The following is a 24912-nucleotide window of genomic DNA, read 5'->3' on the forward strand; positions in this document are numbered from 1 at the left end:
TAAAATTTTGCTTTTATATCTCACAATCTACTAGCTAAAAAATTGTTTTAAAGACAATGTTTTGGAAGATACTTGTCACATTGTTGTTTTTCAGTTAATAAAAACAAACCATTTTCTTTCACTACATCAATCTCCTTAAACATCATGCATATTTTAACAATAAAATGAACATAATTTTCACATTACAAAATCCGAGATTGAACATCATGCACATTTTAACAATAAAATGAACATAATTTTCACATTACAAAATCCCAAATATTTTTATAGCATTTAAGGCTAAATTAACTTTTTATTAAATTAAATTTGAATTTCTTTGACTACATCAATCTCCTTAAACATCATGCATATTTTAACAATAAAATGAACATAATTTTCACATTACAAAATCCCAAATATTTTTATAGCATTTATCGCTAAATTAACTTTTTATTAAATTAAATTTTCAAATTGCAACTGCAAATTTTCAAATAATAAAATTAAAGATCTCGTATGCCACCATCTGATCAGTTTCATAAAGCATTTTTGTACTAGAAAGCAGTTACATTTGAAGCCCAGTTTGGCCTTATAAAATCTAAATCTAATGAGAAGTTATTTTGCTTTCTTCTTTCATATAATTCCAATGTAAGTTTTAAATCTAATGAAAACTTATTTCGCTTCCTTATTTCATATAATTCCAATTTAAGTTCTAAAAGAATGCGAGCAAGGATTGTATCTATTGATGCCCTCTTTCATATATTCCGAGTATAAGTTTTAAAAGAATGCTAGCAAGGATTTTATCGATTTCATATGGGCATGAACACACTCACTCGTATAGATTTAATTTTCTTTCATATTAATTTATTTGAAAAATAAATTGGAATCCTTATTAAAATTTATGACAAAGAAATATTATTTTTTATTTTTTAACACATTGAAATTGTTTTTGACAAATAATTTTTTAAATATTCTTATTTTAAAAGAAACCAACCAATTTGAAATTGGTATTATAGTTGATTAGTTTAGAAAAGATGTTGACTGAAATGAAATTCTGATTAGAAGTATTATTTTGATTAGAGGTATTAATTTTTCTATTGTAGTAATTAAAAAAATAGTTTGTCTTATTTTATAAACATGTCTATTTAAATAAATAAATTCAGATAACTAATTGTCACCTAAAAAATGTTATTTTTAGGGAAAAGGGTAACTATTAGCCTTAAGGTGCCATCAATTAGAATTCAAAAATTGAGTAGAATAAACATAGTTAACAAAAACTATACATTCATTGTCTATAAGACCTTGAGGGCAACAAATTTTGACCAGCATGAGGAATGTTTCTAAGTACTTGGGCATTAAATTTCAAGTCCAAGGTAGTTGTTGAAAATTAGAGAATGTTTCCATTCACCATAGTAAGGAGGCATTTTCCTAGCTATGTAAGGAATTTCAATATTTCAAGTCCAAGGAAGTGGTTGAAAATTAGAGAATGCTTCCATTCACCATAGTAAGGAAGCATTTTCCTAGCTATATATGGAATTTCAATATCAAGCCTTTGTATTTCTATCAATGAACATGGATAAGAGCATGAGTTGCTGATAAATAAATCTTATTTTTTAACCTCAATCCAACCCCATTATTTGTATTAAATCACTAATTCTTTGTATTAAATCAATGTATATTAAATTATAAATTTTTATATCAAATCCAATTATATATATTATTTTCTTTAATGATTGCATATAGTAGTGCTAAAAACCTATTAAGCTACTATATTAACAACACTCACACTGCAATCCAACAACCACCTCAATCCAATACCAAGAAATCTTATTATCAAAAAGGAAACCAAGAATAACCAAAAATTTGTAATCACTCTTTGTAAAAAATTAATTTAAGTGTGTTTTAAACATGTGATTTAGACATGCAAGTAAATTAGTGGTGTGAATTATATCTATTGATATAGTACTAGTATCTTTCAATTTAGATCATTTAATCAAAAAAATTAATTAGTAAAAAAATTAAAGTAGCCAATTACAATAAAGAGATACCCTACCAACATAATTATATAAATATATATATATATATATATATATATTCTGAAAATTGATTAAAAAATGATAAAATTATTGTAAACATGATATAATTTTTTTTCCATCCATATATATATATCGTTTAGGTATAAAAGGTATGCTGCAATTTTTTTTCACTAACTCATAGAATTTATTTTAATTCAAATTTAATAATTATACTCTAAACCATAGAAAATAGATAACATGAAGCCAACAAATCTATAAACGTGTTTCTCATTGGATAGATTTTGAATTCTAACAGGCTAGAAATGCTAAAAACCATAAAAATGAAAGTGGAAGCTAGGTATCGAGCCATCCAATCTGTAGATGTACAATCTCAAAGAAGTTTGGTTGTTAGATTTGGATATTCTCTCACGAGTATGATGGAGTCAGAGATTTAGTGGATCGGTGATTGTTAAATACCGCTGGACTGCCTTAAGTACCACATGCTTGAAATATGGTTTGGCCTTGGTTTTGTACCATTTGACGGTGAAGAGTTTGTGGTTGGTCAAGCAAGGGGAAGAATGCCATGTGTCATGTGAGACTCGCTTCGAAGGGGTCGAGGGTTCCTATTTCCAGAGGGAGAGGAACACTATAACATTTCCCTTACAAGCCGGCGCCGGTCGAAGGGTTGCGAGAGGCGCAGGTTCGACATGGAAGATTTCATGGCGCCAGAGGTGCGACCTGTTTTTCGTGTGTTCAGGAGGAGGCCATCACTGATGCTGTGGCCATTGTCAACTGCAAAGTGGAAATGCGTGGCTGGAGAGAGTGACGAAACGAGGGGCACAGCTCTTGGATGATATTCAGGTCCCCAAACGAGGAGCAATAGATCGGGGCCTAAAAAGCCATTAGTTACGGCCCGTGCAGACCGTCGTTTACCCTAATGGTGGCTCATTTTCATTCAGAACGAAATACAACAACTTATAGATAGCAGAACAGATTCTTTGGAAGGCTTTTCTATATTACTAGAAACAATTTTCAGTGAACATGAATTAGAAATATAATAGTACTTCATAAAAGTCAATAATGAAAATGCTGCATAATTTTGAATAATGAAAAGCCGCGATGAAGAAGATCATATTGTTTAGTGTGGAAAAACGAATTTGTAAGAAACGTTTTCATTTATAAAAAGATTGCCGAAATTAGTATAGCACCATTTCATTGAATACAAAATCAGAATATAAGGCTTCATAATATTGCTATAACGTAACACAGATTGTTTTAGCGTGAAAAGAATAATTGATATGCATAAGTTGTTGCAAAATAGAACAACTTATAATGCGTTTAATAGCATTGGATCCATCACACAATTTGTCTCGTCTCTAATCGCAACAGAGCAATACGTCCTAATTTTTCTTATATCTGATTTATGTTGACGACTGCCCATTAGAGGTCATGTCCATCCTGGCACATCCACAGCATCAGTTTGTTGTAATGGTGTGCAAAATTCTTTTCTTGTTGAGTAACCATCCCGAACTTCCTAGCTTGGCCTGTAAAGTCGTTAGTATAACGTAGTGTAATAAATCTTACGAGTAAGCAAAAATATTAAAAATCTTCAGGAAGGATTGATACTATTCATTTATTCGCGGTTCGCAAGCATACTTATTTATAGCTATTCAGAGCACAGCTGACATGATTAAATATGCTTCCAGATAAGAACTAACAAACTATAATTTCATCAACTCTAAATAGTTAATATACCTTCTGGGAGCTCTCTTCATTCCAAGTAAAAGCAGCGTAGTGGCAATACGACTCCTGTGTCATGCACGCCATTATCTTGCCACGAATACAGACCCTCCAGCATTACAAGATAAAAGAGTCCATGAACCAGCAGTTGAATCATCCCCGGGCCCACACAGCCTTTCGTTGGACTGAAGAGAGCTCCCCGTAACCTTCTCCCTTCTATACCGAGAAAGCGAACGTAACTTCAACATAAGAAGCCAAGCACCATAATAAAACATAACAATTAGGAGATAAAACATCTATGCCAGAGACAACACAAGAAAAATTATTAAAGAGCGAAATACCAACAAAGTTATAACCTGAGCCAAAAACATATAGCGGCACAGAGAGTTCATGAGAAGAGTACTATGCTATAACATTCTAAGGCAATGAAAAAGAATTTTGAAACTTGCCCCCCACAAAAACAAATTTTAACAGATTAGCACATGAGAGGACAACAGGATATATGACAATAGACAATACAAGTTTGCATGTTCTCGACAAAGAATCCAACTCCTTATCATCTCTTGCAGGGTCTCGCCAAATATATCGTCCTGTCATAATGCCCGCCGACTCTAACACCAACAAAGAAGACAAAAGCTTATTTCGATGGACAGACCTTAGAGAAGGTCTCGAGATTTATATAGAGTGTCCGGCCTCGCGAACAGATTCGCTCGAACTCAGAACAATACATTTGACTTTTGTAAATACGACGGTCCACGGAATAAAGCTGTCATAAGCAATGGCAACTAATTTGACATTGCCGACATCATAAAATCATATAATAACCCTCTATCAGCATAATGAAAAACAACAGCACTCAATCCTGTCGATCTTATATTCGCTCCCATCGGTTCTAAAATGATATTACTTATAAATCTTGGAATGATATGACAAGTAATTTCAAATCACCTTTTCTCAGGTTTTATATATTCTTCTCCTCCATCATAAAGGTGGATAGTTGGCTTTTCGAGATTTTCACGACCCCCTGTCCTTAATGATGTTGGAGGAGAGACATCATGTGGACACTTGCTCAAGGAGGCATCTGTCCCCCCTTTTGGCCTAAAGCATCTTGAGGGTGGATGGTTTAGGGTTGGTGCGTTGAATCCATTCTTAGTGTAAACGTTATAGTGCAACAACGGAATTCCCTTTCCTCCTTGTCTCCTCTTTTGGCCTAAACCTATTGATCGATCTTGTGGGTGGATGGTTTAGGGGAATCCATTTCTAGCGAAAACTTTATAGGGTAACAATGTAATTCCCTTTTGTTTTTATCTCTTCCAATTGTCATTCTATTATTTTAGTTTGTATCTTTTCTAATTGTATTATTTTAGTCGGTTGTCTCGGCCGGTAGGTGACTAGGTTATCAGTGTATGCAAGTTCTTGGTAATCAAAAGGGATTCTTTATCCTCGAATTCTAACATCTAGTTTTCCTTTGTGGTGTTTGTAAATTTCCCAGCTTAATAGTGTTATATATGGTATTTAAAATTAAATTTATAGTGAAAAAGAGACTTATCTATAATTAAAAATGTGTATTCATCTCTCTAGATTTTAATGTTTTTTTTTATGTTTTTTTTTAAATGTTTTAAAATGGTTTTAAAATGTGTTATTGTGTATTATATTAAAAACTTGGTTTATATAAAGGAAAACTTATAAATAAGTGAGAGGTTGTGCTTAGATGTAGTCATTTTTTTTCTATATAATACTACCTAAGGCGGGGGATTTGAACTGGTGACCGAGTGCCTTAACAATGCACCCATTCACCGTCAATCCAAAGCCCCTTAGATGTAGTGATTAGCTAATAGTTTGATTTCAATTAAAAAATTATTATTGAAATCCATGCTTCTATAGGTTAAGATATAAGTAAATTGACATCTTCTTAATGTTTTGAACACCCATGCAATAAAATTTTCAAGGAGCTCTTTATTTCCTTTCTCTTACAACTTGATTTAGCGAAACTTATGGACAAATTCAATTCTTGAAATTAATGTGTGGAAAGAAGATATTCTATATCTCTTTAAGTCTATCTCTAGTGAATAATGGCTATCAAAACCTACCTAAAGTCAAGTCACATTATTTATTTAGTGTTCCCAATTGGTTGGGGTTGAGAAGATATTATCACCCTAGATAACTAGAGAAATAAGCAAGCTTTTCTCTCAATTATGGTTTTTGAAACCCCTTGGGAATTGAGGGAAGATAGTAAATCAAGTTCTTTTTTACTTAAGAACTCGGATTCAAGGAGCTGTTGATTGGATGATAGCAATGAGGTAACATTTATTTTCTTATGCATCATTCTTTATATGTATATAGAGTACTTATAATTTGTGCAATGAAGTATATACTCCAAGTTGATTAAAGAGAATGCATTCTTACCACATAGGTAAGGCAAGTACAACCTTTAGATGAATTTTTGATGCTACCAAAATAATAGGCCAGATAAATCCCACATTTTCTTTCATTCTTATTGCATGCAAAATCATTGCAATTATAAGTTACATGTAAAATAAGCAATGTAATACATGAAGCACATAAAAAATGAACACTATTCCATCAAGGAATCTTTTTAATATACTAGAAAAATATCAGACCATAGTCTAGCATAAGGGAGCTAAGCTAATGTGGTTGAAGAACTGGTGTGATTCCTCATGTAGACCCTATGAATAGTCAAGTGTCTTTCATTTTCTCTCATGTTTTTATCTATGGGTTGTGTGTGGGTGCTTGCATATTGTTGATGTGGCTGTAATCATAGTTTAGTTGTTTACCGAAAGCATATTGGGGATGGTTGCATGCTTCCTCTCTCTCTCTCTCTCTCTCTCTCTCTCTCACACACACACACACACATATGTGTGTGTGTGTGAGAGAGAGAGAGAGAGAGAGAGATTTGTTGGCCTATGGAAAAATGTGTTTGCCATAATAAATATTTCTTAAAATTAAATGAACATATGTAACATTGTAGAAAATATAAGAAAAATAAATAAAGTGATTAAAGTTTTACAACTTTAGATGTAGTTAATTACCATAAAAATATTTTCGAAATTTAAAAAAATTAATATACTAGTATGGTTAAGAGGTATATTCCAACGTTTTTTTAATATGTAAAGGGAATATGAATTTCAATTACAATTCAAGCATGGTAACAACACTCAAAACCATAAAAATGGAAGGGGAAGGAAGGCATGCAGCAATCGAATGTGTAGATGTGTATTTTGATTAAATAAGTTTGATGGCTCCTTTTTCATATTCTATCACTAGTATGATGTGGTTCTACCTATATTCCCTTTTGTTTATTTTTTTAAATTTCCATGTGAATATTCCTTTCTGTTGATACTTATTTTCCTAAGTGTCCCTTGAAAGATAACTACACCCATATGTTTGTTTTCTTTGTTGATGTGTCTCTATTGTTTGGACAGTTCGTTAGGTTGTTAGTAGAGATATTCTAGAGAAGCCCAATTGCCGATTTTAGGGAGGTTGTTATTAGAAATGTCTCCTTATAATCTTTGGAAGATATTCCTTTCTTATGTATATATATATGCATGCCTAAATACCTCTTAAGCATGAAGGGAAAAAAAAGAAGAATAAAGTACCTTATTTTATGTCCTAGATGAGTTCATATGATGTTATTCTATTATGGGTTTAAACTACGTATCTAGTTTTGTTATTTCTTTGAGAACTACAATTATCTGCATCATAGGTAAACTCCAGCGAAGTGAGCTCATGGCAACAAATATATAACTAAATAGTCATCAAATCGAGGTAAATCCCCACGAAAAAATGAATTTGGTTTGTTTTAGATAGGTTTAGTCATAATTTTTATGTTGGTATTTATTGGCATGAAAATTCTATTAAAACAAAAAAGTGTTTGAAACCTTGATGGATTGTGAATAAATATCCACGCTAAAAGCGATTTTTATAAATGCACCATTCCCAACTTGTAGGCTTGAATTTGAAGTGGTGGGCAAGGAGTTGGAGGCTGTCCCTTCTATCCCCCTTCTTATTATTTGAAATTTTCAAAAATAGCTGAGTTCTGATCTCGTCCAAGTGGACATGACTAAATAGTGAGAGGTTGGCATAGTGGGCAAGCACATTTGGTGAATTTGAAGATCTGTAATCCCCAACCAACAAAAAGGTCGAGCCCCAATTCTTTATGGTTCAGCTAGCTCTATTCTAACCTTGACTCAAGTCGGCCATCAAGCTTTCTCCTTCAGGCACAATAAAAGAAAAAATGTTAATCTTGACTCGCCCTGATATTTGAAAGGTCCACATTTAATTATTTTTTCTTAAATATATAGAAAAAAATAAAAGAAATGAAGGTCCAAAATGGATTTTATGCAAGAAGTGGGAAGTAAATCATTTTGAGGTAATTTCCTTGGGTCCTGTGCAAAGAAAAAAAGAAGTGGCCACACTTATGCTTTATCATAGTGGTATCAGAGCTTTTGAGCTTTGTAAAGCTTGTAACTAGTAAATGAATTTGAGAATTTGTTAAGAATTGTGTTGTTATTATGTCACTTAGAAGACCTCACTGAAAAAGGAGTGGAATGGACTAGGACCTGATATTGGAATTGAGGCATATCAGGAAAGAATAGAGGCCATGGAGACTACCCATGGATGAGAACGTTCTATGAGAGGCATCATTGAGAGTGAGGACATGAGTTATGAGGAAGAGGTGGAAGGAACTCTAAGAAGGGAACAACTAGATGAACAACTAATAAAGCTATTTACCAAGGTTAGGTCTATAACAGAGATGAAAGTGTCATTGTATGATGACAACCTGAATGTGGAAGAGCTATTGGATTGGATCATCACCCTAGATAAGTATTTTGATTATGAGGATGTTGACGAGGACTAGAAGTTCATGTACGTTGTGACTAAGTTAAGGGGAAAGACAAAACTATGGTGGGATGAGTTACAAAACTATGGTGGGATCAGCTAGAGGTAGATTGGAGAAAAGAAGGGAAAGTGAAGGTTAAAATCTAGGATAGAATCATGGATAAATTAAATATAAATTTTATGCCCAAGGAGCTAGCAAAATGAAGTAACTTGTTCAAAATAGTCAATGAGTCGAAGGTAAAATACTACAAAGTGATTATTGAAAGTGGTAGCATAGATAATTTGGTCTCTGTGGAAATGATGGATACATTAGGACTATAAAGGATGGCACACCCTACTCCTTATCGAGTGATATGGTTGTGAAAGTGACATTATATACTAGTAAATGAATAGGCCAAGTTAGAGTTCCAGGAAGCTAGAAGGATGAGTTGTTATGTGAGATAATGGCTATGGATGTTTACCATGTCTTGTTAGAAAGGTAGTGGAAATATAAAAAAGGATATATTCATGATGGGAGGAAAAATACCTACCCTTTTGAGAAATATAATTGCAGTCATGTGCTATTTTCCTTGTAGAATAAAGGAGTGAAAGAGGAAGTATACCTAAGTGTGACAATGATGAATTGTTGTAGGAAATAAAGTGAGAAGAAGATGTACAATTTACTTTAATAGGTAAGCCTAAGATTTTCCTTACGTACACAAATTTAAATGGGTATCCTATTGAAATCCAATGATTGTTACATGAATTTACTGATGTTATCATTGATGAATTTCCAATGACTAACCATCTATAACAAACATTAATAATCATATAGATTTAATTCCAGGAGCCAATTTACTAAATATGGCAACTTACGTGATGACACCTAAAGAAAACAAAGAAATCAGGAAACAAGACCAAGAACTATTGGACAAAGGATTGATCAGATAAATTTTGAGTCCTTGTGTTGTACCGACAATATTGAGCCAAGAGAATGATGGAGGTTGGAAAATGTGTAATGATTCTAGTGCTACTAGCAAGATAAACATTAGGTATATAATTTCCTTTACCTTGCATGGATGATTTAATGGATTATCTTAGTGGTGCTAGATAGTTTTCCAAAATATATTTGAAGAGTGGATATCATTAAATCATAATGAGAGAAGGAGGTTAGTGGAATATTGTGTTCAAAAGCAATCATGGTTTGTACGAATGGTTGGTTATTCCTTTTCTCTTAACTAGTGTACATAGTAGTTTTATAAGGCTAATGAATGAAGTCCTAAAAGAATTCATTAGTATGCTCATGATTTATTATTTACATGATATCGTTGTGTATAATAGGACTAGGGAATAACATCTCATATTTTTAAAATTGGTATTAATAAAATCGCAATAGAAAAAACATATGAAAAATATGAAAAATTTATCTTTCCTTAAGACAAAATTTGTTTATTTAGGATTTGTAATTTTTTTCGAAGGGCTAAAGAGTGACCCTGAGAAGGTGAAATCTAGTAAGCATTGGTGTTGTCTAACAACTATACATGAAGTGACAAGTTTCCATGCATTAGATAGATTTTACTAAAAAAATATCAGAATTTTAATCACATTAGTGCCCTAATAGTGGAAACTATTAAAAAGGAGTAACAACCTTTTAAATGGACAACATCAACAAATGACGTGTTCCAATTTCTAAACAAGAAAATGGCAAAGAAACAAATTTTTTTTATGCCTTATTTCCAAAATCATTTTTTCAATTAAAGTGTTATGCAAGTGGGATGACTATTGGAGCTCTCCTTTGTCAAGATGGTAATCTAGTTGCATATTTCAGTGACAAATTAAATGAGACCTAGTAGAAGTATTCCACCTGTGACAAGGAATTTTATGCAAGAATTCAATCCCTTACCAGTGGAGGGATTACCTTATGCCCAAAATTTTATTATGTACATAGATAATAACTCATTATAGCTCATAACCAGACAACACAAGTTGAACAAGAGACATGTGAAATGGGTCGAATAGATGCTAATTTTTCTTTTGTTCTGAAACATATTAATGGAAATGCTAACAAATTTTCTGATGCTTTGAGCATGAGATGTATCATTTTGCAGGAACTACAAATTATTTCTTTGAGGTATGAGGAAACATGCTAAAATGTTTGTGGAAAGAAGAAACATTAGTTAACATGCTAAAGGAAGGAAACATAATGTTGAGCTATATAAGTCACTTCTAAATCTCAATAGGCCTTGGGAAGCCATTACTATGGACTTTGTTCTAGCTTTGCCAAAATATAAGAAAAAACATGACTGAGTTTTTGTACTAGTGGGTTGGTTTTCTAGGATGAGGCACTTTATAACTTGTTCAAAAACAAATGATGCTACTCACAACACTAATTTTTTTTCATGGAATTGGTGAGGTTACATGGAATGCCCAGAAGTATAGTTTCATATTGAGAAAAATTTTGTTGGAAAAAATTGGAGGACTTTGTGGAGGAAATTGGGAACAAACTTAGCCTATATCTCAGCTTACTATCCCCAAATGGATGGTAAGGCTAAGGATGTTAATAGAAGTTTAGGAAATCTATTGAGATGTTTGGTCCATGAACATAATAATCAATGGGATCAAATAATATGAGAAGTTGAATTTTCATATAATAATTCTCCTAATAGGAGTACAAGGAAAACCCTTTTTAGATTGTCTATGGCATGCATCCCAAAGTTATTTCTAAGCTCTGAAATTTGGGGGAAAAATAAGTTCCAAGTGTTGATGCAGAAGACTATGCCACAACTATGCAAGTGATACATGAGTAGGTCAAAGGATAATTCCAAGAAAGTATGCTTAGATAGAAACATAGAGCTGATCACATGAGAAGGGAAGTAAATTTTAAAGTTAGGGATTTGTATTTAGAACATTCAGGGAAGGAAATCCTTCCAAAGAAGGAATATAATAGGTTGAAATTAAAGAAAATATGTCCCTACAAAGTCTTGAGGAAGTTCTTAGCTAACACTTATGAGATTGAGTGACCCCTTGGTATATGGATTTCACCTATATTTAATGTTGCAGATTTATACCCTTATAAGGAGCCTAGATAAGAAGATCAAGATTGAAAAGAGAAGATTCATTGGGAAGCTTAGCTACATACAACCCATAATATGTAGATGGAGATGGTACTTGACCAAAAGCTCATCAAAAGAACTAGTACCATAAATTATTATGAGTGCTTGGTTAAATGGAAGGGTCTTCCAACAAAAAGAAGTAATTTGGATGAGTAAAGAAGAAATTATAAAACATGGCACCACTATTGTAGACCTCATGGTAAAGATATTTTGTTATGAGGGATTCTGATGTAGGGCCATTGCTTCGCCTTTTATTTTTTTGAAAAAATTCCATATAAATATATTATATTCCTTTATGCTAATTTTTGTTTTCCCTATGTGTCCCTTGAAAGCCAACTACACCCATATGTTATTTTTTTGTTTGTTTGGAAAACTTGCTAGGTTATTAGTAGAGATCTTCTATAGAAGCCCAACTAACATTTTTAGGGGGTTTGTTATTACTATCATATCCTTTTCTATTTTGTAAGATATTCATTTCTTATGTGTAAATATGTATGCCCAAAGACCTCGCAGGTGCGAAGGGCTCGAAAAAGAAGAATGAGGTAATTTAAGAAAAGTATTTTGGTAGAAATCACATGAGAGAAAGTTTTGGCTCACGCGTTTCAAAGCAACAAGTGTGGTTCATCATTAGGACTAGATGAAGAGGCAGGCCATGGAAAAGGCTTAAATAGAGACAAATATAGAGACATAATTTCAAGTAACGACTATATTTGAACAATAATGTTTAAATTATGATATTAATTTATTAATATATTAAAAACAAATATTATTAAGTAACGGCTAGTTTTTGAAAAATAATATTTAAATAATGATATTAGTTTATTAATTTATTAAAAAACATTAATAATTAATGGCTATATATATATATATATATATATATATAGCTTGGCAGGATCCTTAATTTTCTATTTATAAACAACAAGTTTACACCACTTATCTAAGCTAAATATGTCTCAGTTTAAAAAAGAAACTAGATTAACTAATTATTCCTACTGCTCTTCTAAAGCTGATTCGACGAGTGCTAGATTCTTGACTATTTCACCGGGCATCTCAGATAATTCGATGATGCATGGGATGTGCCTTTGGATTCTATCCAGATGGATGTCCTACTTATGTAGCTGGAATTAGATTAGATATCATTTTTGGAATTAGATTCACTGCAGATCCTATTTATTGTTGGGCATATCTTGGAGGGTCAAAGACATCCCCACAGATGTTTGTTTCATGGCATTCCCCATCAAGATTTTCATAAGCCAATAGAGATAAAGGTTCTACTTAAATTGAGTTATTCTTCATCTGGTATTCTCTGGATCTGGGACTAGAGTCCTCTAGTTCTATAGTTCGTCCGTAGTCTCCCTCTACTCCTTAATTTCTCCCTCCCATCCTTCCAGTAATTTATCGATGCCTACATCCATTCCCTACCCGTAAGCCACCGTGGATTCATTAATGAGGTGATCAACATATTTACGTCCTCTGTGTGGTTCCAAAGTGCTCTGGTCTTTGGCCCTTGTAGGCTCCCTCCCACATCTGCCACAACCTCTTCCTCTCATAGGATGAGTCATCTCCACTTTGTACACGGCCTATTAAGAGGAACAAGGTATTAACATCTTGCTTTAATCTCATTTCCATTGTTATCCTTAATTCTTATCCTATCCCAATTACTTTCCAAGGCATATATAGGTTGGGTGATAGCCCGTTCATGGGACAAGGCCAGTTTCCATCTCCTAGGGTGCTTCTCATTACTCCCTTCCCATTTCCACTCATACCCATAGTGGTTGACAATCCCCTCTCTCGGCCACACAAGGGTTCTCATACACAGGTGATCCTTCCAATTCTCCTCTGCCCAGTCAAACTACATCGCTCCTCTGCTTCCTTATAGCCTACCCATCCCAAGCACATGGCTTCTCAAGTTCCATCCCAATTATGACATGAATCAACAATGCAACTCTTAGGAGCAGCTTCTCAGCCACTATCCAAGTCGAAACTCAGGTGCCTTATAGCCAGGATGCATAACTAGAGAACAACCATACCATGCCCGCGAGGTTTCCCCCAAAAAATCCTCCAATTTCCCTCTCCAGATTTCTCCTGATCCCTCAATCCAGAAACAAACCAATTCACCATTACAATGGGGTTGTAGGTCCAAGATACATACTTGTGCTCACTCCGAAGATTTCATCGACAATGCCTTCACCTCCCTGGTCCAGTGCTCCAGCTCCCAACTCCACACACAACAATGTAGTTAACACTCCCCTGTCTTGCCTTAACTCCACAGTCGACAATGAAATTTCCTCTCCCCTGTCCTTCCTTACCTCCTATGCCTCCCACCTTGTCCTTACCGTGCCTACCACCTTTCCCACCACCCTTGCATGTATTCATGCGAAGGGCCACCACACCCATCACCATGAGCATGTAGGGGGCAGTGGATGGTACCCAGCCTTTACTCTTCATAGTTGTCCATTGTCCCTACCATCCTCTGACACACACATCGATTGGGGTATAAGTAATGGCAATATTAAACGTTTAGTTTTTAAAAATTAATATTTAAATTAATTTATTAAAAACAAACATTACTAGTTTTTGAAAAATAATATTTAAATAATGATATTAATTTATTAATTTATTAAAAAATATTAATAAGTAACGGCCATATTAAACAACTATCTTTGAAAAATAATATTTAAATCAATTTATTAAAAAAAAAGGGTCAAAATCTAATCAAGGAAGGAAATAAAAAATTATAAAAAGTAGTCAATACCCTAATTGAGACAAGATCATTTAATACATAAAATAATTAATGGAAATAAAATGAACTAAATTAGAAATAATTAATGGAAAAATAGATAAAATAACACGAAAAATACACAAGTCAAAAGAAATATATATATATATATATATATATATATATATATATATATATATATATATATATATATATATATATATATATATATATATATATATATATTCAAAGAAAAGTAATCAACAAATAAAACATGGTCAACTATAAAATATGTTGTTGAGGCATAAAATAGGGTCAACAATAAAATATCGGGCTTATTCTTGAGCCACATATTTTATTATTGACCATGTTTTAATTATTGATTACTTTTGTTTGAATATATATATATATATATATATATATATATATATATATACATTTCTTTTGACTTGTGTATTTTTTGTTTTATTTTATTTATTTCTCCATTAATTATATTTATTTTTATTTATCTTATTTCCGTTAATTATTTCATTTATTAAATGATCTTGTCCTCATTAGGGTACTTAAAAATGAAAAATCTATATTATGTGGACTATTTTCCCTTATACTTATAGATTTATTAGTTATAGTTTAATGCATGGAATATGTAGAATTCATAAAATAGATAATATAAAAAAATACAATCGCTTAAACCATAATAAAGAAAGATATACTTTCAAAACTACTTTCAAGAGAAGAACTCAACTAGAAGTTTAGGCTACTCTCGTGTCCTTCTTTTAATGAAAAATGAATGTAAGTATAAATATATGGGGCTTGTGGTTTGTGGGTTGATACAACGCATCAATAATATCTATTTTCTCTCTCCTTATCCACTCTCAAGTATTTTTCTCATCTATAGAACAAAATGCACTTGAATAGAACAAAACCACTTTTCCTCATAGTGGGATGACTATAACACAACCTAGTAGCCTACTAGTGGTTAGATTTGACTTAATGAACTCTTATCTAAAGCTACAATATAGACTCTTCTATAGTATAATGCATCATTATGATATGCCTAGTCCCTTCCCATGAATAATGGTGATTTACATGGCATCCTCTCTAATTGTGGTCATAAAAGTAGCAAGGTCAACTTTCGAGTAGCATAGCATTTGCATCCAGACCATGATTGAGGTGATTCTTGGGTCCTTAGAAATCTTTCTATGTGAAAAATAAGAAAACAAAATGCACTTATTAAGGAAAAAAGTTTACCTCCAAGAAAATTTATTTAGTGCCTCAAATGGCTCTTGAAAAGTTACAAACCCCAATTTTACAAACTAGGTCCCACTGGTAATGGTCCTGTGAGTTGATTCCTCCACTTTTTCCACTTGGAAATCATTAAGATAGATCAAAAGTAATATAATGATCTAATATATATTACAGCTCCACATTTTTGAAGGATTTTTCTTCCTAAAAGATTTTATTTAATAAGGTGAGGAAATTTTTTCTTTACCTTCTCTCAAATTTACCAGATAGCTTTTCCTCAAAATTGTCCTTCCAAGCAATATCTCTATTGCATAAAAAATACACCTAGTCAAAAGTCTTAAAATTTTTTAACGATTCGCAATACTTCCTCAAAAACTGTTAATTTCCTTGAACCTTTATTTGGTTCCCCCTTGTGTTGCAAAATGACGAGATCTAAAAATACTTGGAAGAGCTCAAAAATGGAAAATGACGTTTCCAAGGCATTCCAAAAGGATCATATGCCTTCGAACTGGCAAAAACGTTCTCATATGGAATTAACATAGAAATTATAGTCTTGAATGCGATACCGGGAAACGATAGACTATTACGGTGAAGGGAGTTTGGAATCCTGCTCAAAAGTATGTCTCAATAAAATAGCTTGTAAAATCCCCTTAAGCTCAATCACTATTCTCCACAACCACTAGAATATATTACCATTTGTAGATTGCCTGAGTATTATCACTAGATATATTGAGGGAATATCCTCAAATGCATGCAACGAACAAATATCAACATTCTTATCTCATATATACTACAATGGTTTGAGTCAAATGGAGAATAAATTATAACCAATAGGTTTGATATTTTCTCATGAGGACCTAAACATGTTCCTTCTCAAAATCCATGGTGGTAAAAAGAGTTAATAGTCGTAAACATTCACATGTTTTGAGAACGTGTTGACTATCATGGAATCTTAGCATGTGAGGCAGGATATAATTAATAAAGCCCTAATACATTAGGCCAAATATCTTTGATGGGGTATATGAAAATTATGGTGAGAGACCCTCAGTGCCTAAATCAACTAATGTTCAAACCACTTGGTGTTTCTTCACCATTGATAGTACTAGAGCATGAGCACTGATTTGTTATGGGTACTATAGTGACTCTTATTCTTCAACAAGGTGTTGAGAACTACACAATATTAATCCATTTGAGCTTTCGTTCATGGTTTATTATAATATACATCATTCTCAATGCCATGGACTCGTGCTCAATAGAATTAAAAAGAAAATTGGAATCCATTTGGATCAAGCAAGATTACGTGCCTTGCTCATCCCTTCGTTCTTTTATAATGATGAGATTGAGAGTGGAATATGCACAATTAAAGGAAATGAACAATTCATGGGAGAAATATCAATGACTATTATCCATTGTTATCCCACTCACATGATCAATGTTTAATGGTCATGGGATCAACACTTTTTCTATCAGTGTAAACCATTTTCTTGACGTGCCACAACAACTCCATTCAAGAGAACCCCTTAGTGGTTTCTGAAACCACTCGAGACGCCCACTACCCCCCCGTCCCATATTTTGCTTAAGGTTTTTTCCATACCATCTCTCAAACATCACCTCAGCCAATATATCTTTAATGGTAAATGAACTCATGTGCTTCATCTCTAATGAAATCCAAAAAAGTGTTTTACAAGGCCAACCACATTTAACTTACAATACTCATTCCCTATGGAAACAATGTTTTAGAGCTTGAATTCAATTATCAAATTTTTGAATTAGTACATTTTTTTCTATGTTATTTATCATTCTTGAAGGTTTCATGGAGTTCTAGGCAGTCACTTGAGTCCTAGCCCTGAAAAAGTGGCACAAAATTTGGGGTCATAGGCTTAGAAATAACCAAGAAAGTCCCTAGTCTTTGGCATGCATTTGTTGTGGGAGTGATTGGAGGGTCCCAAACACATGCATTCCCATGTCATGGAAGCGAGTGAGGCTCTAGGTCAGTAGAATGTCAAGTTACCTTAGGGGTTGGTCAACTTGAAGGGTTGGTTAGCTTTTGAAGGTTTTGTAACATGTGTACAAGGTCAGATTGGTTTTTCTTTGTTGTTTCACTTCCTTAGATGTACTTTGGGCATTGGATCAGATCATAGTAGCCTATCGTCACATGTTTACAATAGCAGACCCGTTAACTTGGGTAAATGTGGGAGGAGGGTGTTTTAAAGTGGTATCAGAGGATGGTTTACCCCTTGAACTGGATGGGTAGTGTGTTTCTCATGCATTCATGCCAGTTATATATGTATTCCTTATTCCTGTGGTATATGTGATTGTTGCATATGCATGGTGTTGGGCATGGTCGCAATTGTGTCACCATGTGAAAGTGGATGGTGTGCTTTTGGATGTGGTCATCATGAGGTTATGTCAGTTATGCATTGGCTATGCATGTTAGTGTTTATAAATTGTTATGCATACATTGATATGGTTGTAGTTATCATGCATGAGGTTATGATGTGTGGTTGATATCGTAATGCATTAATGACTGGACTGTGATTAGGATGATATCTATATGATTTTATGATTATTTTTATATTTGTATTGTGCTAATCTAGTTGATCTTGCAGATGAGATATCCTCTCGTAAATATACGAGGCATGTTGATTATGTTTATATTTTGGTTTAACTAACATGGTGTGTCTAGAAGGAAAGAGATCAAAGATGACTACCAATATGGTATACTAGAGTTCATGAGACTCTCGCTATGGATCAAATGAGTAGTGTGGTGTTGGGCACTCTTCTGACTTAGAAGCAACATTGAGGAGTTTGAAGGAAAAAATAAGTAGTTGCAAGGGAGATAATGATAGAATCATTAAGGCACATGAGAAACAAGCATAATTTAATGTAGTAATCCTTCTAAGTTTGTTGGAGTTGCAGAGACAAGGACCGCTTCAGATCAACCATGGATAAGAGGTTAGGATTAATGGGGCATATGGAAGTAGATCTTATGGTGGGCACAAGTCGAAAAGCGATGACACTGTTAGAGATTTCAGGCTCTTAGATACTTTGGAAAAGAGAGTTGATGGGCACAGGTACTATTATAGTTCTGGTTTTGATAGGCACTATGATCATCATTGTTATCACCCTTAAAGGAGGGGTGACAGAGGATATTTTCCAGATGAGTTCAACAAAGATAATGCACCCACCTTTGGTGGAGATTTGAGGAAGCTGGAGGATGCAGAAGCATGGTTATTTGGGATAAAGAATTTATTTCAACTGCATGAATACACAGAGTATATGAAGGCCATAATAACTATCTTCGACTTCAAAGGGAAAGCATACATCTGGTGGGAAGATGTAAAATGGGTCATAGAGATTAGAATGAAAGAGTTGAGTTGGCATGAATTCAAGAGACTTTTCACAAAGAAGTACTTGTAAGAAAGGTACCCTGATAGTAAGGCTAAGGAGTTCTATGAGTTAAAGATGGTATTGATGAAAGATGAGGAGTTTACGACTAAGTTCCTGGAGCTATTGAGGCATGTATTGTATATTAAGGATAAGAATCCTAAAGTTTAGAAATTTTTTAGTGGATTTCCATTATCATTTAGAGATTTGACTGAGTATGATAAGCCTTGATCACTTGAGGAAGTTATTGGGAAATTGATGCACTATTAGGAACTAAACATAAGAATTAATATCATAAGGGATGGAAAGGGAACGATAAAGGTAAAGGTAAATGGCATCTAAAAAGAACAAGGACCCATAATGCAAAAGAGAAATATAATGTTGCACCATTTAAGAAGTTAAACATAGCTAGACAAGGACATGAGTCAGAGCAATAGAATAGTAATGATCGTACAAGATGGTTGGGGTGTTGGCCATGTGGCAAGGAATACCTTAAGAGCTATTTTCAATAAAATTAAGGTGGTAATCCTTAGATGTATAGTTCATAGGAGGCACAAACTCTTGGGGATGTAGGGAGGAGCATTCCTCGTATCTATGCAGCGTTGGATAATAGGTAGGCAGATCACCAAACATCTATCACTGAGATGGACGATAAGCTTTGTGATCACTTTATTTCTATTCTAATTGACCCTGGGTCTAATTATAATTATGCTAGTCTTGGTGTGGTGGATAAGTGTGGTTTGAATAAAGAAGTGCATGCAGAATCTTGATTAGTGCAGTTCGATATGGGTATGAAGAATAGAGTTCATGATTTAATAAGACCTTTTGCATTCGAGTTGAATGGTATCCCTACCTCAACACATTTGAATGTATTACCATTGGGATCATATAGTATGTTTTTGTGTATGGACTGGTTGTATCTTCATAGGACCAAAGTGAAATTTTATCACAAAGCCATTGAGTGTTTCGATGAGAATGGAGAAAAAACAATCTTATAGGGTAAGAAGAAGGCAACATCCGTTATAATGGTGACAACTATGTAGGAAAAGAACAGTCACAGAAAAGGGTGTGTGTTACTTGAAGTGTACATTTCTAGTGATAAATGTAAGCATTGTGACGACACAAAGGTATTGAACAGTTATCCAGTTTTACAACAGTTTTAGGATGTATTTCCAGTACATATCTTAGAGTTGCCACCTCACAAGGAAGTGGATTTTCTATTGAGATGGTATTAGGGGCAACACCAACATCAAAGGCACCATACAAAATGAGCACTCGATAGTTAGTAGAGCTAAAGTTACAATTGAAGGAAATGCTTGACAATGGATACACTAAGATGAGTGTATCACCGTGGGGTGCACTAGCATTATTTTTGAAGAAGAAGGATGGTACTCTTAGGCTATGCATTGTTTACAAGCAATTTAACAAGGTGACCATCAAGAACAGATATTTGTTACCAAATATTGATGACTTGTTTGGTTAGTTTAAGGCAGTAGAAGTGTTCTCGAAGATTTATCTAAGATCTAGTTATCATTAGCTATGCATTAAAGAAGAGGAAATTTACAAGGCTACTTTTGAGACTTGGTACGTGCATTATGAGTTTGTTTTAGCTCCATTTGGTTTGACAAATTCTCCAACTATCTTTATGCTCTTGATGAATAGTGTGTTGTGTCCTTATCCAGACAAGGTTTTTATTGTATTCATTGAGAAATATTGCTATATTGTAAGAATGAGGAAGAACATTTCAAGCATTTAGCAAGAATGTTGAGATTTCTAAGAGAGCATCAATTGTATGCTAAGCTTAGCAAATGCAGTTTATTTCAGACAGAGGTACCTTAATTGGGGAATGTGTTGTCCAAGGAAGGAATAAGAGTGGATCTATAAAATATAAGATCTATCATGGAGTGGACAACTCTTAGAAATGTGGAAGAGGTAAGATCATTTAAGGGGTAAGCAGGTGACTATAGGAGGTTCATCAGTAACTTCGATCAAATTGCATATCCTATTAAATCACTATAGAGAAAAGGTAATATTTTAATGGACAGAGGAATGTGTAGCAAGTTTGGAGCAATTGAAGCAATTTTTGACAAATGCTCCATTGTTAAAGATTACGTATCTAGACAAATAATTTCTAGTGTGCATAGATGCTTGCAAGAGAGGACTTGGTGGAGTCCTTATGTAAGATGGACAAGTAGAATACTATGAGTCACATAAACTAAATGAGCATGAACATAATTATTTGACACATGATCTTGAGTTTGTAGTGATCATCCATGCATTGAATATTTGGAGACAATAACTTCTTGGCAGGAGGTTTGCATTGATGAGTGATCATAGTGGATTGAGGTATCTATTTGACCAACTAAATATGAATTCCAAGCAAGCTAGATGGTTGGCCATGTTCAGTGAGTTAGATTTTGAGATCAGGTACATTGAGGATAAAGAGAACATGGTTTCATGTGCTCTTAGTAGGAGAGTGAAAGTTAATCATATAGCCGCTATGATTTCTTATGGGGAATGCTTAGAGGATCAGATCTTACAGGTAGGTCAACAAGATGACATGTACATGGTGCTTACGCATAGCTTTCAAAAGGGTATAGGTGGTCAGGATGTAGACTATCGTCTTATAACAAATAGATTGAAAATATTTAGGCATAGGATATATGTTCCAAACAATAGTGAGTTCAATAATACCATCTTGAGAAAGTTTCATGCGAAGCCATATTCAAGTCACCTAGGTTAACATAAGACATTGACAACAGTGAAGAAATTGGATTACTAGTGAAATCTAAAAAAGGACGTGGCAAAATTTGTGGATATGTGTTTGGACTATCAATAGGTAAATGTAGAGTGTAATAATCCAGGTCAATTACTACAGTCGATTATGATTCGAGAGTGGAAGTGGGAGGTCATTTCCATGGATTTAATCACAATTTTTCTGAGGACATCTAGACAACATGATTCCATCATGATTGTGGTGGGCAGATTAAATAAGGGTGCTCACCTCATTCCATTGAATTCCACTTATTCGGATTATGTGATGAAGAAGATTGTTTTAGATAGGGATGCTAAGTTCACTTCCATGTTTTGGAAGGAGATGTTTGCAGAATTGGGGACGAAGTTGGTCTTCAGTACAACTTATGATCCCCAAACAGATAGACAAATAGAAAGGGTCAACAAGATATCGAAGGACATTTTGAGGATTTATGTGATGCATAATCAGAGGAGATGGGAGGAGTACCTTCTGTTGTTTGAGTTTTATTACAATAATTATTACCAACAGTCACTGAGGATGAGTCTGTTTGAGGCACTGTATGGGAGGAGTTGTAATAACCCCATCAGTTGAGAGGAAGAGTCTAGCTGTTCCCTAGAACCAGGGGCCTCCCGTTAAGGCTTTCTGGTAATCTTCGTTGAAGGAAAAGGCTACAATAAAGAAGCCTTTCGAGAAGAGGAAGACTTTGCAGTCGTTGGTCCAATTGGAATGGATCCACTGGTATAGATCAACAGTGCGGGGCCTTAGGCCATTAAATCTACAAATGAGGGTTGTTTATGCAAATGCCTAGTATTGATCATCCAGAGATGGATGAGAGATTTCAATGGCAGGGGTTTCCTCCATTTTGTCCACGAAGAAAGGTTTGGTGGCCTCAGCAGATTGGGCAGACTTCTTTGCAGGCTGTGCATGTACTGCATCTTTGTAGGAAAAACCTTTGGAGGCAGAGGACTTCCCGACTATTCATCAAGCTACTTACCTGCAAAGAGGAGCCGCAGAAGGGAGGAAGGGATCCCGAACCTCTGCTCGAGTAGCTTTAAGAGATGGCGCACTGTGAAAGACGGTTGGACCCAAAGGAGCAGGGTTTTGCTTGTCGAAAGAATTATTTGAATCTGAAAATTCATTTGCTGGAGATGAATAGGATCTCAGCTGCCTCAATGAGGAATCGAGGTTGAAACGGTGAGATCGCGGGACTGCAGAGCCAGCTCCAGATCCTGGCAATATTGCTGCTACACGTGGAAGAGTGCGGTAGTTGCCAGGGGTATTTCATCAAACACTTGCTGCACATCCTCCATGCATTGGCTTTTTGCATACATGTTGAAAACAAAGTTACCCAGAATAGTTTTTGTCTCCAATCCGCATTGGATCAAGTGGGCCTGCATAACTTTTCCTTCTGCTAGCGCTTTCATATTCGTACAACCTTGAAAAAACAAGGCATTTGTCCTGATGCTAGGCTGAATCACTTGTTGGTCCATCAAATGAAGGATTTCCAATGCTTCCTTCAACCGTCCTTCCTTACATAGTATACCCACAGTCTCCAGACATGGCAGGTCTATGTTTGTATAAACCGCTGGAGATGAATATCCAATGTTTCAAAGTAGCGCGGAGGAGTCAGCAGTCCTGGAGGATGGCCTTCCCATCTGATTCGGAGGCGAAGGGCGGATCCCTCTGCGAGAAGCAGTGAAGTGGAAATGAACCATCAGAGAGCTTAGGGTTCCTTGAGTAGTCTGAGAAACTTCCATTTCACCGACATTCCACACCCTTTCCGCCTGTAACAAGTAGTTGGAGGACAAGGATTGCAGAGCCATCAGATGAGTCTCGACCTTCTTCACTCGTTGCGAAAAAACACCAACTTATCTCAAATGCTTTCTAGATTAAATCTACAAGCTTTTATTTATGAAAAATGGTGTTGCATGTAATGCAAGTTTCAATTTTGATTTGGTTTGTTGAGTTCATCAGAGTGATGAAGTATTTTAGGTTTTGAAAGAATCGTCCTTCAAGTAGAAAGAAACTTCACATTAAATATATTTGCAGCAAGAGGATTCTCTTACATTCATCCCTTATGCCATGTTGTGCATCGATAGTTATGGTTCCAAAGAGTAATGGTGAGAATTTCAAGAAAGAGGACAAAAGGAGTAGTTTTATCCAATGCAAAGTTGTAAAAAGAGGTCAGTGTAAGAATATACATAACACCAAACAAGAATGGTTTGTATGGATTTTAATGTTTTATGTTATTTGTAGCACTTCTATTACATGGAAAAAAGGAGTCATTTCTTAAAGAAATTGTTCACTTGTGTGACATAAACATGTTTAGAAATTTTTCTTATGTACATGTCATCTATGAAGGAAAATTGTTTGATGTTTTGAAGATATCAAAGTATAAGATGGGTTTCACTTCTTTGATGCATTTGGGCCATGATATTAGAGGAGGCAAGTTGAAGCTAATCCTTTCCAAGTTGGATGCCATTGTTGATTAGTAAATGGCCAAGATCGTCATTTTGATAAGAGGTTTATTGGGAGCAGGCCAATGTTGGAGGAGTAGTTGTTGACATTTCTTATTTCGAAGCTCCCTGGCATTCATTGTCATGTGTGTGAAAAGTCGTCTAGTGGGCAGGCAAACAACAAGAGCCATGTGTTACTTCAAACAAAAAGATCATTTCAATTCTTTTTTATGCTCTTTCAAACTTGAAAGGTTCATTAGAGTTTCAAGTTTTTGCAAGCAACTTCACCATCTTATTTCATTCAGAATATATCCATGGTGTAAATATTAAGTTGCAGTGATCCATGTACTTTCATTAGATGGTTACTTGTCAAAAATTTCACTTGGTTTGAAGGTAGAAAAGAGGTATAAGCAGCAATTTAATTGATATTCCTTCTAGGCCTATTGGTTATATAACTTTTCTATTCATCCATCATTATGCTTTACATGAAAGTTATGTTTAGAAAATTTCATACTTTCAAGATGTACAATCGGGATTGAGTCATGTAAACCAAGTAGTGAAATTTGTCATCCATTTCCATTATATTTCTTGGTAACAAGGATGTTACTTTTGATTGCAACATGGAAAAAACCATGAGCTTTTATGAATAACTAAAAATGGTGCAACA

Source organism: Pinus tabuliformis, chromosome 4_1 (assembly GCF_031772625.1).
Source record: "Pinus tabuliformis cultivar Carrire ecotype Pingquan chromosome 4_1, CPIR1, whole genome shotgun sequence".
In the NCBI taxonomy this organism is placed as follows: domain Eukaryota; kingdom Viridiplantae; phylum Streptophyta; class Pinopsida; order Pinales; family Pinaceae; genus Pinus; species Pinus tabuliformis.